Raw genomic sequence first — 13,969 nt, 5'->3', positions numbered from 1 at the left:
TTCTCCACATCTATCAGAAACCTTCTCATCCTTGTCCAAAGGATAGGGATTAGAATTAACCAAATGTTAAACAGCAGCTGGAATACTAAAACAAAAGCTGCTGGGCCTAATGTAACAGGTTGGCAGGCAAGTTACAGGCTGTGACAAAAACATCCTTCAAAGTAAAAAGAACAGTAGGAAAATAATTATGGAAATTCTAGTTGTAATAAAACATAATACTTCTGAAAGACTAAGAAACATCCCTGTTCCACTGAAACAACTAATTCATTATGCAACTAGTTTCAAAGAAATAGAATCCTTCAAAGGGACTGGCTGAAGTCACACTCTCCTCAGAATCTGAATCAGAAATCTGTGGAGACAAAACAAAACTGTCCTTTACACTCATTTTGAAGTTCACTCTCTTGAATCTCTTCAGAAAAAGAAGAATCCTTTTATCTTTTACCAGAAACAGTCATACAGGAAAGAACAGGAACTTGAACTAAACTCTGAGCTAAGCCCCAATAAATCACTCCTGTCCACAGAAACTGGAACAGGAGAAGATATTAAGTTTTTGTTTCTTTTTTGACAGGAATGTCTGAAAAAACAAACCCATGTTTGCCAGGAACCACATCAGGGATAAGCATAGCTTTCTGGCTAAGCAGGGTGGCCTTCACTACGCCTTCTCTTGTGACCACTAAGAGTGTTCTCCCTTACTTGACAACAGCAGTCCAGCAGCTGCAGAGGATATCTCTTACCCCATTCCATAATGCTTATAGGGACAACTCCATCAGGAAACAGGGGAAAAAGATGAGTGGTAGGACAAATCTGTTTTGGCCACAGCAGAGTCACCCATCTGTGGCTGCAGCACTTTAGCAGCCTGCTGTGGTGGCAAAAGTTGTATAGCAATGTTCTTCTTTTTGCGACTACAAGAAGTAAGAACTGCGTAACTGGTTGGTTGTTCCATGGTTAGGTTGACAAAGATGCCTGATTCCTGGGGAAGCCTGACAGCAGTAGACATTAAAGCAGATAAGTTGTAAAAATGTAATTTTCCTCCATTAAAACAGAATAAAAAGCACTTATCCCAGCCCCCAAAAGTAAAGTAAACAAACTTTTCCTAAGAAAAAGTAAGTTTTAACAACTTTTTACAACAGAAGTAAAAAAATTGATGTTCACCTTTAAAAGTAATTAAAGTCACTTGACTACAATTAAAAATGTTTTTCTCAACTTCAAAATTATAATTATTATTTTATAGAAAAAGTATAGTTTCAGTCATAAAAAGTAAAATGGAAGTTTTTTCACCAAAGGGGATTTATCTGCCCAGCAATGGAATAGTGTTAACTGGCCTTCTATGCTGAAAAGGCTGCAGAGTAATTGTTTGGGCATGTGGAAGGTTCCCTGAAGAGTAGAAGCTGGCCAGCTGTTATATCCTTGGCAGGATATAACACATATAGCTTAAGGTACTGCAGCAATGATCCATATGAAGAACATGTGGTGTTTCTAATAGGTATAGAAACATCATGCTGACCAGGCATCCACAACTAACATCAAGATATAGATATAAATGGCTGCTGATACCCACACATAAAAAAACAGCAAGTAAGCAACTTAATAACCATAGCTGGTTGAAATGATAGAAATAACAGTAGAGTTTTTATCATGTCACAAACATAAATCTAGACAATGCAATGCTTGAAAAAAGTGGAAAAAGGACTAACTGAAAGAAAATCATTCAGATGGGAAAAGAAACACTTAATAAAAGGATGTGTTCATTTATAGAACATCAACATCTAACAGTAACAGTAACAGATCATGTCAGTGTATTAATGGAAAGTAACTCTTTGAAGAAGGATAACAGTATTGTAATAAATAGATTGTTCTGGTTATGCTCCCAAAATGGGGAAAAAATTGCCATAGCAAGTTTCATTTGAAAGAAACTATTTACAGTAATCCGTTTATGATGGCATTCTTACACATGACCCTCTTCTGTTACAAATTGTGCAGAGGCTCTTGTTGGTCTAGCAACAGGTAAGCCATTATATTATACTAGAAGTCTTGGGGTCAAGCCCCAAATGGCAACTAATATTTTATTTTCACTTCTATGATTCTAACAGTGCCTAAGCAGAAACTGTGTGTGTTTGTGTGTGTGTGTGTGTGTGTGTGTGTGTGTGTGTGTGTGTGTGTGTGTGTGTGTGTGTGTGTGTGTGCACACGTGTGTGTGTATGTTTGTGTGTGTAGTTTGACCTTAATCACCATGCTGGTGTTCCCACCTGAAAGTAAAAAGTTATTAAGGAAAAACTCAGTACTTAATTGGCCAGAGGTTCTTGTTGGTACAGCAATACTGACACCAGCACAATATGTTGAAGGTCTTGGGTTTGAGTTCTAAATATCAGCTAACATTTTCCTTTCACTTCTTCACTTCTATGATTCTAACAGTGCGGAAGCAGAGGGTGTTCTTTGCGTGCTCGCACACACATACACACACAAACACACACACACACACACACACACACACACAAACACACACACACACACACACACACACACACACACACACACACACAGACACACACACACACACACACACACTCGTGTGTGGGTGTGTGTGTGTGTGTGTGTGTGTGTGTGTGTGTGTGTGTGTGTGTGTGTGTGTGTGTGTGTGTGTGTTTGTAATTTAACCTTAATCACTGTGCTAGGAGTCTCCTATCTGAATGGAAACATCTCTTAAGGGAGGGAAAATTAAGTGCATAACAGGGCAAAGGCAAGGCTCTTGCTGATCCACTGGTAGTGATGCCAAAATGATAAATCACTTCTATCATTCTAACAGTACCCAAGGGCTTTCTTTCTACTTGTGTGTGTGGATTTAGTTGGACCTTAATCACCATGTTGGGAGTTTCCTATCTGAAAAGAGAAAAAATTCTTAATGGAAACTCAATCCTTAACAACTCAGAGGTTCTTGTTTGTCTAGCAGCAGTGATACCAGCACAGTATGTTGGGGGTCTTTGTTTTACATCTCAGATGAGAGCTGATGTTTTCCTTTCACTTCTACAATGTTATAAACTAAGTGAACATCACACCAAAGGAATCGGGGAAAGTAATTTGAATGCCAAAGAGCCGCAAATATGTTGCAAACTGTTACAAAGGGAGGAAGTATATTTCAAAGTACATCTGTTAGTATAGATGGCAACCACCAGGGATCTGTAGTGAAAAACAACAGCTTTAAAAGTAGTAACACACCTTATACTGCAGGACAAATGATAGTGAGAAATAAAGTGTACTGCTAATCAACCCCCATAACTTTAAAAGCTTTTACACACATCACTGCCACACTTTTTAGCGGTAGTATCACAGTTTAAAACTCCTCGTGTTATAAAATATTATGATCAGTTCTCCAAACATAAGCAGTCATTATGCATTATGTGCTCTCAAAGTGGAGGCCACAAAATCTATCACTTCAGATTCATTCTCTAGGTGAATTTATTGACATCCATTTTCTTAGCACATAACTGGTTACAATCTGAAATCTGACCATAATAATTTATGTTAAGAAAGAATAAGTGAACCACAGTTGCTAAATGTATGCCAGATAACAGCAGATTTGGAAAAAAAGCTAGAAGGGCTATAACAAGACAAAGTAAAGCAAAATTAAAGCTTCTAAAGTTAAGAGAAAATTATTTATTACAGTGACCAGCAAGATATTACCCAGCAAAAACTGTGAAGTTGTATAACTATAACAGTGCTGAACAAGTGTGAACAGTTGTGCAGATGTGTTATTTTATTAAGTTAACTAACAAAGTCTGCAATAAAGCATGATTAATAAAATAAGAGGTGACAGAAAACAGAATTATGAAACAGTGACAGAGAAAGTTTGGTATCTATTCTACTAGAGGAATAAGGTTTGCTTAATAAAATAACAGAGAAATGGAAACAGAATTGGTAAACTGTAGCAGAGAAAGTAAGGTGCCTGAAACAGGAAAGCAGAAGCAAGGAAAAGCTGTCACTGTGTATAACAAGCAAGTAGGAAGAAAACCGTATACGACAGAAGGAAGTGAACCAGCCAAATCCATTGCATTATTTCAGAATAACTATATGGTGCAGTCTGCAAAAATAAGATGTGTATTAATAAAATTATAACTGCTTGCTATATCAACAGAAATCATCAATTCGTAGGGTAACCTGACATGGGGCAGTGAGGACACATGACTGCACATGCCTAGCACAATGGTTTCAGCTAAATCACATGACTGAAAATTGCCAGGTAAGAGGGATGCCTAATCTATGGCAAAGGCTCATACATGCTAAATAAATGGCTACTGCAGGTTTACATCAAACAACCAGGATTAAACTGTAAATGTGCATAAATCTGAAAAGCTGTACATATTCTAGCATGAGTAAACAAAGTGTCAGTACAAGTAGCAGGGGTTAGTACTAAAAGGCTTATCAAAATGATGAAAAGCTACAAGAATGATAAAGCATGTCAATGAAATAAGGAATTTGCAAGGTTGAAAGCAAAGAGCGAAAGGAGCAGGGAAAACTTGTGGATGCTTTTCACAGGCCTCACGTGGGAAGTACAACTGATTTTGGAGAAAAGAAAAAATACATTAGTAGGGAAGAACAGCAAACTACTTAAGCCAAGTGTGGTAGAAAACCTTTTTTGTATCACTGACTTGTCACTGCCAACCCATATTCTCTCACCAGTATTTTTTGTCTCACCAATGTACTTTGAAAGAGTCTTCCTCATACTAACAGTTTGCAACATATTTGTGGGGTTTTACCATTCAAATCACATTCCCTGATTCATTCATCTTTGTCTGATATGTAGCTCTCTTACGTTTCCCTGGTTCTTTTAAGTTTTCTTACTGTTTTTCTTTATAATTTTTCTACCATCGACTTTAAGAACTATATTTTATCTTTTGCTTTATTTTGCTAATTTGTTTTCTTTGTCTCTTGCCTCTTTTAACTTCACTGTCCAAATTAACGGATTTAAGAACAAAATTCAAAACTCAATAGAATCACACAAATATTAAGTTATTTAAAACAATAGAATTATATAAAACTATAAGAATAACAATAACCACAGCCATCATAACTCAATCTCAAATAAGTAAGTTTTAACTGATGTGTAGGAGCCAGAAAAGACAGGCATAACTGAAGCTACTAAGGTCGCAAATTCTACAAATGTGTAGCATGATGGCTGGTTTTATTTTCTCCATACTTCAATTCTTCTTTCGAACTGGTTGCCTCATTCTTTACAAAAGTAGTCTCAGAAACATAGCTGATTCAACTGACAGCCCACTCCCTCACTTCTTCAAGTGAAAACCAAAAAAAAAAGAAAAAAATGACTTCACTGTAATAAGCCAATTGCTACATTGTAAGTGATTGGCTTATTACAGTTAGATATACATCTCCCCAGCTCTTGCACTGTAGAGCAAGAAAACAAAAAAAAGTACTTCCTTCTCCTGGCACACCAATCATGCCCCCGCCCCTTCTGCCTGTCAAAGCCATTCAGGTCCTGTTTCTTTGCCCTGCCCCCAACCCTCCTTCAAAATATTTAAAGGAGGAGGAAACACTTCCTTCTTTTAAACTGTACAGCTGCTACGGTTTGTACCCTTCTTGGATGGAGCACTACAGTGCTCAGGTTTCAGTTGAAAAATAAAACAAATTTCTTCTTTTTAAACTGTAGCAAACTGCTTGCTAAAATGTAGCAAACAATTGTTACAGTTTATACTCCACCTGCATGGAACACTATGATGCTCAAGTTTTAGTAAACAAAAACATTTTTTTTACTTTTAAACTGTAGCAAACTGTGTAGGCCACACACAGAGCAGTACAGCAGTCAGGTTTAACTACAAATGCAATACTGGCTTTTAAAAAGCTGATATTGCATTAAAGAGAGATCAGCATCAGCTGATCGCACCCCCCCCCCCCATACTTTGCACCTGGAGCAGGTGCCCGTCTCGCCCCATCATAGCTACACTACTAAATCTCACATTTTGAAAGCTTAGTTTTCCTAAGTCCCAGCACTTATTTTGTTATGGGTTGACTATGCACAGATACTTTAGCACATCATACCATTTTGAAATCACATATCATGCAGCAATCACCTTTTAATTCAAGATATTTTTTCTAGGCTGATATGATAACAAGAAATACGTTTTTCTTATTGAAGCTGAGTTCTAACCTAGAAAGCCTGACATCTGTCCTATTTAAGGTATAAAAAAACATTCTTTCGTCTTCTTTGCAAAGCTGCAATGAAAGTGCACCAAGCAGTGTCTTCTGTGTTTAAGTTCCCCATTAAACACATTTTGCCATCTTATTTATTCATTTATTTCCTTGCTTTCCTCTCTTGAGAAGAGAGTCTACAAATATTTTGTGTACATGTGATTGTTGCTTATCTTCATGCTGGCCCATAGTACATCCATTCCTACCTGTTTGGGTATTATTTCTTTTGCTTTAATCCCTTCCCTTGCATAGATTCCTGCCCCATTTTGTCCATACTTTCTTTCCTGTAGGTTGCTTAGCCTGCTATATTTACGTAACAGTTATGGATCTCTATGAACCATATTACAGCAACAATATAATCACAGTTCATAAAGATGTCAATCTGGGGAACTTCTTACTCAAACTATGATCACTGGCGATAGCATAATTTGGTAGCATTGACCATTTTCATGTAACATTTCTCCCAATTTCTTTTCCTGAGAATAGAACTTGTACTTTAAGATAGTTTCACTGACTATCTACTTTACTAAATATCAGCATTTTATGGAAAGGCAATATTGATCTCTTGGCTTCCTATGATCCACCCCCATCCTTTTGTTTGTGTAAATATTTGCTAATAATGTACTTAAACCTTTCATGTAAGATTTTGATTATGGACAAGAACAGATTATAGGTTCATAGGTAAGTACTAGGCTAGCTTCCCTTGTGGGTTATTTTCAGCATAGCCAATTTTCCTTTTGGTGCTTGAATTAACCTATCCCATTTGGTGTTACATTGGGCCTACCCATCTCATGGTTGATAATTATAAATTACCTTAGTGAGAATAAATGGGATCATGCCGTAGATATTTTGAGGTGACACATGCATGGGATAAAGCATTTAGGAGGTGTCTCTGTCCATTAGTAGCAAAGGGAATAGTTCTGGGATACATTTTCTGTTTCTCATCCATAGAACCAAGTTGTGTTTCAATATGGACAGGGATGAGCTTTGTTTTACGTGGATGGGGAGTCTCTTCCAGAGCAGCCGTATTCTCTGTGAGATATACTTGTCCCTCCAAACTATTCTGTTGATGCCACTGACAAGGTTTAAATCCCTAGACTACTGTAAGCGTTTCTGATCCCATTTGACTTCTTGATGTGGAGTAAATTAGTACTTGGTCAGAGGATGCCTTGTATGCCAGACAGAGGAAACCTTAACAACTTGTAGGATACCAAACATAGTGACAGCACTTTGATGTAATCCAAGTAGGACATGCTGTTTAGACCTTGGAGATAAAGACCATCATGTTGCATAGGCTCACATCCATCCAAATGGAACTCAGTCTTCAGTGAAACCCATACTCTTGAGTTATATGCCGTGTGCTCAAATATTCAGTGAGCAGTCAAGTGTAACGTGGATCTTTTAAAATATGTTTAGAGAAGGCAGAACCTTTGATACTTTTACCCCATATACCATTTTTTCATGGGCCCTTCCTGGATTCACAGAATTTTCCTCCAGTATGTTTTGTCATTTTTATCAGTCCAGTAATTTGCTCTAAAATGCATAGTCTTACCCATCTTACAATCTTCCAGTCATTTCCACAGTTTTAAGAATCTTTTCCCTATCTGTCCTAACCATTGCACCAAGCAGGCACCTTAACATTGTTTCCCCCTTCATCTACTTCTACCAGCTGAATCTTCTAGTTGGCAATGTATCCTTCTCCTTTAGTTTCTGTGCCAGGATCTTATAGCTCTTTGGAGAGTCTTAGTGTCATCTTTTATCTTTCACTGCTGATGTACAGTTATTTGAATGTATCTGTGACAGAACATTTCAAGATGTTTGGACAGGTACAGCTTGTGGGATGCATGTTTATTCCACTTCTCTTATCCACACGATACTCATAAGTCAATCTTCTCCTGATTTGTGGCCACCTGTCTAGCACAACTAAAGACATTTCTGCTCTCCTGGAAATTTTATCATTTTTATTTATTAATTATAATTGAGTTTTACTAATTTTATTAAGTCAAACTGAGTCACTCTGAGAATTTTTCTCTTTTTGGAGCCATCTAGGAACATGCGTGATGCCTACATATATGAAGGGGTGTGATGTCACATTGCTAAAGGTCTCACTCTCACTCATCACTGGATGTCAGGTATTATATGCACCAGGACTTGGCAATGCTATATCACTGAGGCAGGACAATTCAAATGATGAATTATAACTTCTGAATGGCTAGGGTATATGTTGTATGCTACATGTAAACATGGTGGGAGCTATGCATATTTGTACATATTCAATATTGCACTGGTTTTCAAAAGTGGATTCAATCCTTCTGCAAAACACAGTCCTGTGGGAATGCTCCTCCCTGACCCAAATGCTTTCTGTGCAGCATGTAGAGGGTATGCTTTTGTTGTTCATGACCTCCAGTCTGTTTACTCTTCTTTTTCTTATAATTTAATATACTGAATTACAACTCCTTCTGAGCAAGCAATAGTTGAAAAGGAAACAAGATCAGTATAGTAGTTTAATTGCAGGAAAGGCTAGATTAGAAAGATATTTTGCTAAATTAATTTCATCAGGCATTACTCTGGATAATGAAAATACCAAAATAGCAAAATACTGCATTGTGTTTCACTGTAAACTGGAAAATAAAGCCAAACTCTTTATAGTCTATGGCACAGCATATAATGATATGTAATCAGCTCTCCTGCTTCGTTAAAACTGAAAGGGAAAGAAAAATAAGAGTGAAAATGATTGAAAATGCTGTGGACGTTACCTACCAAATTAGTAGAACAGCTAGGCCGCTTTTCATTTATCGATGCTTCATTTAACAAGAACGATAAATAAGAAAGGTTTTGCTGTATCTCTGACATACTACTTATTTCACAACACAACCAGTTTTAGAAGTGCTTACACTTATTGAAGAACAACAGTATGCATGCAAAAAGGATAATTAGTGACTGTGAAAGTGTTGTGAAAAATGTGTACAAGTGGGAGAATGATGTACAAATGAATGCATAAGTCACCCAGTCATGTGTACTATTAGTTGCTCTTCTCCATGGTCCAGGTAAGTGAACTAACACAAACACAAGCATTAAATATATACAGGTTAATGTGGGTGGAATGTTGCTAAATGGCAGGTATTTTTTTAGCTGTGTTTAATGAAAATTACGTTATTGCAATTTATTATTAAATAGCGATATAATCAATGCATGTTAAGCTTGTACTTTAGAACTATAGTAGTTTTATAATTTATTTGTTTATGGCTTGTTTGTATATTTCTTGCATTTTAATACATACAGATATCTACAGCAGGAATAATGAATGAAGCAGACAATACCAAATAAAGATAAAGTGAACCACTCATACTAGTTACCAAAATACAAGTAAAATAAGAAGGAAAACCAAGCAAAAAAGCTTATTTATTTAAAATAGAGAATGGGCCTGATTCCAAAACACTTGCTCTCAGTATAAGTGAGTTACTCCAGTGTAAGCCTTCTCCAGTTCCAAAAGACTTAGTCTCAGTGTAATTGGTTTAGTCTGGTGTAATGCCTAGCTATAAAGCAGACTTACACTGAGGGCCAGATTCCAAAAGACTTGCTCTCGATGTAAGTGACTTACACTGGTATAATAGGAAGTGAAAGGCCTTGTGACAGCCTTGGAGTTCCTGACCAATGTGTGAGCAATGGCTGGACCCAGCCATGAGGGCAGTAATGGAGGTAACTGACCTCATTCAGCTGCAGTACTATGCAGCATGGCTGTCAGCTGGCATCCCACCCTATTCCCCATCATAGCGTTCCCTGTCCTTTTATCTTATTTCCCTCCTCACCTCATAGTTATTTTTTTCTCTTCAGCAATTGTCCTCCATTTGTCTGTGTGTCTCTTTTTTGTGTTTACCAATCTATTTGTGTCATTTGTGTTTGTTCACCTGTCCCTACCACCATTTTATATAGTTTTCCCTGCTCAGGTTTTCATTTTGCTACCTTCTTCTTCTAACATTTTTGGAAATATGAAAAAATGGATATCTGCCCCCAAAAAAATATATATATTCCTACCTCCCAGCTCCCATACCACTCTTACTTTATCATTGCCCTTCTGTGAGTTCCTTTGTTTGTTCTACCCCTTTCTGCATATCCTAAACCCCCATTTACATCTAATTTATAGCAAAAAATAGTAGGGACATTGCTACATACCCTTTATCTGGGCTGTCAGCTGTACTCATAGTGGTGTGTGATTGGATGTGTGAATGCACATTACCACAGGTATGCCACATACACATTAATGGGCTGATGAGATCACATCACCACCTTTAAACAGTCCCAGTCATTATATGACCTGCTGAGTTTTCATCAGCGTATTCCCTAACAAGTCAGATCCTGTTTCACAACACCTACTTTGGGCTGTGTTGCACTACTTCATCTGTGCTATTTGACTTTTGCACAGTTGTATAAGTGATCTTTCTGAATGCAGGCCTGTATGTCAATTTATCTAATGTCTTGTACTTGAATTATTAGTACTTTTACATCAGTCTATTGGGTAACCAATATATTTCTTTACATATTATACAGTGGCAAACAGCACCTAACATTTTAGTTAAAGTTTAGTATACATGTTTCTTCCTAACTTAATATTTGCCTTCCAACAGTTTGCTGTTATAATGGCATAGTTGTGAATATTTAATAGGATACATTTGGTGTTGGTATTAAGGGGTTTGCATAGTACTTGAAGAGATCTAGTGTTTACATGGAGTGTTTCCACATTTTTTTCACATTTTCTATGTATGTCTGTGATGTAACTGAAATGTGAAAAGACAGACTGCTCTCATTCAATCAAATATTTCCTTTCAGTGGTCACAATAAAATAACTTAGTTATATTGATTTTTTGAATAGACATCCATTATTTAAAAGGTAATATATATGCATTTAGATTTATTAAACTTTTAACTGTAGATGATGGGGCATGTTTGTAAATATTGATTAACTACCAAAGTTCTTATTAGTGACTTTATCCTTACCAAAAATGTGATTAATTGTAATCAACCTGTAAGCAATGAAAATGTAATAGCTGTGCCTAAAAGAAACCTGATTTTAACTGAGAAGATAGCAGTGAAAATGTTAATGCTGTGTATTTTAGAAATGTAGTTTCTATGCAACACATTAATGAAGCTGTAATAAAGGAATGTGCTATAATTTTTGTTAGACCCAGACCTCTGTGCGACAGCTAAGATAGATAATGTACAGTATTGGTGGAGGAGAAGGAAATGAAGGGATTGCTAGATTCCGGGAGCATGGTCATTCTTATTAAGGAATCTTACACTTGCAAGCATGTAACCTATGATAAAAGAAAGATGGAAGTGCTATGCCAAAGAGATAAGACTATATGCAGAAATTCAGACACTGCTAGGTTTAAATTCCTAACTCAACACATGATGTTATAATAGGTTAACATTTATCCCACTTCAAGACACTATGAAAACATGTGGAGGTAGGGAGCACAGTTAGGTAATCTGTGCCCTGAATATATTGCTAATAAGCATGAGGAACCGCAACAGCAGCAGAATGACATCCTATTAAAACATACGCTATCAACAAATAATATTCAAATAAGAATGAAGAATAGCAGCAATAAAAGCCAGGCATACTACAGAGAAGATGCATACTCCTAATAAGAACAGGGAAGAGCAATATCACTGCCCTGGATCTCACAGTTCGGAATATACTCATCAGAAGAATGGCAGAGGGTGACAGCAACCTGTCATTCTGTTAAAAATCAACACTCCTGATGAAGAAAATGCTATCATGAAAATGAGGTAGGGCAACAGTAGCAATAGCCTTACATTCTACTGAGAACAGGAAGAATGCTTAGGCAGAAGTTTTAAGGTGGATTTCATCAAGTAGAATTAATTCAGACAGTACCTCTGTGCAAGTTAAAATAGAACAATATAATTGTGTTCCATGAAATCATTTTAGATGCTATACTATAAATACCTCTGTGACAGATTAGAAAAGAAATGTATAGCCATGCCTTTTCTGGCTGTAAGATGAATAAAGTCATTATTGGATGCACATTAGTTAGACAGAAACACTGTCTAGACATATGAATAGCATGCTGTTATATTATGAACATGCTCTAAAATATTCTGATCAAATTCTGTTGAAAAGAGAATTTTCAGCCATAAAGATATTTACTAGATGTGAGAATGTGAAAAGTAATTGGTCACAAATGAACTTTCCTGTAGGGTGGCACACTGAATCACTTAGATGGAAAAGAAAAAATATTGAATAATGTAACAGTCAGCTAAGAAGTGTAAATTATATTGAAGAATATTCCAAAGGGACCACCTAAGCTGAGGAACTGTGAACTGCTGATTCTTGTAATTTATATGTGTAAAGATAGATATTAGCTTGCTAGGATTTGCTTTGCTATTATGATTCTCAAGATGCTGCTATCCTGTTTGTAAGTAAACCTGCTTTGTTACAACATGAGTTTGTCTTCAGAAGATTTGTTTGTGAACTTCCATCTTTACATTTGCAACACACAGTTTGAAATATACAACATCGGCCTGACACATTGTTAAATGTTTCCCCTATTTTTAGGAGTTATACTTTTCAACATTTTCAGCGCCAAAAGGTGTAACTCATTTACTATTTGTTAAATGGGTACACTAGACTGAGGACCATTTTCAGGGAAGACCTCAGATAAAATAGCATACAGAGAAATGAAAAGGTATTACAGAGTATATAAAGTGAACAAAAACCACATTTTATGTATGGACAAGCCCACCTGCATCTCTGTATGGAGGGCTTGACCTTAACCTCCCCCCCCCAGTTTATATATACCAAATCCACAATTGCACTACAGTGGGGAGAAAGGAAAATCTAATGAAACTACAGCCCTGACTTATACAATACAGTTAACTGCTGTAAAGTGCACTAGAATACACAAAATTCAGTCAACAACCACTCAGATGAATATGCCATAAATGTAGAGGTACACCATTAAACACACACACAGAATCCTGTTCAAGTAAAAGTGATAGGTGTGGAACTTTCTGGGATATCTTTAAAAGTGCATACTCCTGATAAAGCAAAACAGATAGATACAGAAATTTCAGAAGAAAGTAAAATTTGGCTTTGGCTAGAAGACAGAGAACACTTCGGATGAGACATTAAACTGGGGCCCCATCTGCCTGAGTTAGTGATAATTCATGTGAATGCAAAAGATCCTACTGCACATATCAAAAAGAGTAGGTGAGGTTCCACTGTGCCCTGGCCAAATTTTTCTTAGTCATTATGAATGCTACCTTGGATCTCCCTTGAAGAGGCCATTGGATTATGGGACTAGCCTGGTCAACAAAGTGTAAATGAATAAATAACTTGTGCATTACCAGACAAAAAAGTGGTTACATTAGTGAAATAAGTCTCTAAAGAAATTGATAGAGAATATCCTGTCACTATAGAGACTGACAGGGAAAATCCTTCCTTAATGCATGATATGGAACTTTGTCAAAGGATTCCAGCCACTAAAATAGTGAAAGATGCATGTGTTGAAACAGAAAGAGAAACCTTTTGCAATTAACTCACTGAGAAAGAAAAAGGGAACCTGAACAGAGACCTAGGCTTCCCTCTGCAAGGATAAAACAGAACATAAATGTAGAAAGATCACACAGGGTAAATCTACTGAAACAGGAGAGCAGGAAACAACACAGACCAATATTGGTGACATAGCAAGGCTACAAAAAAAAGGAAAAAAATTTATGTAAACTGAAGAAAAGGCAATATTAAATATAC

Source organism: Protopterus annectens, chromosome 6.part1 (assembly GCF_019279795.1).
Source record: "Protopterus annectens isolate FY-2018-M chromosome 6.part1, PAN1.0, whole genome shotgun sequence".
Taxonomy (NCBI): domain Eukaryota; kingdom Metazoa; phylum Chordata; order Ceratodontiformes; family Protopteridae; genus Protopterus; species Protopterus annectens.
This window is presented reverse-complemented; position numbering follows the sequence as displayed.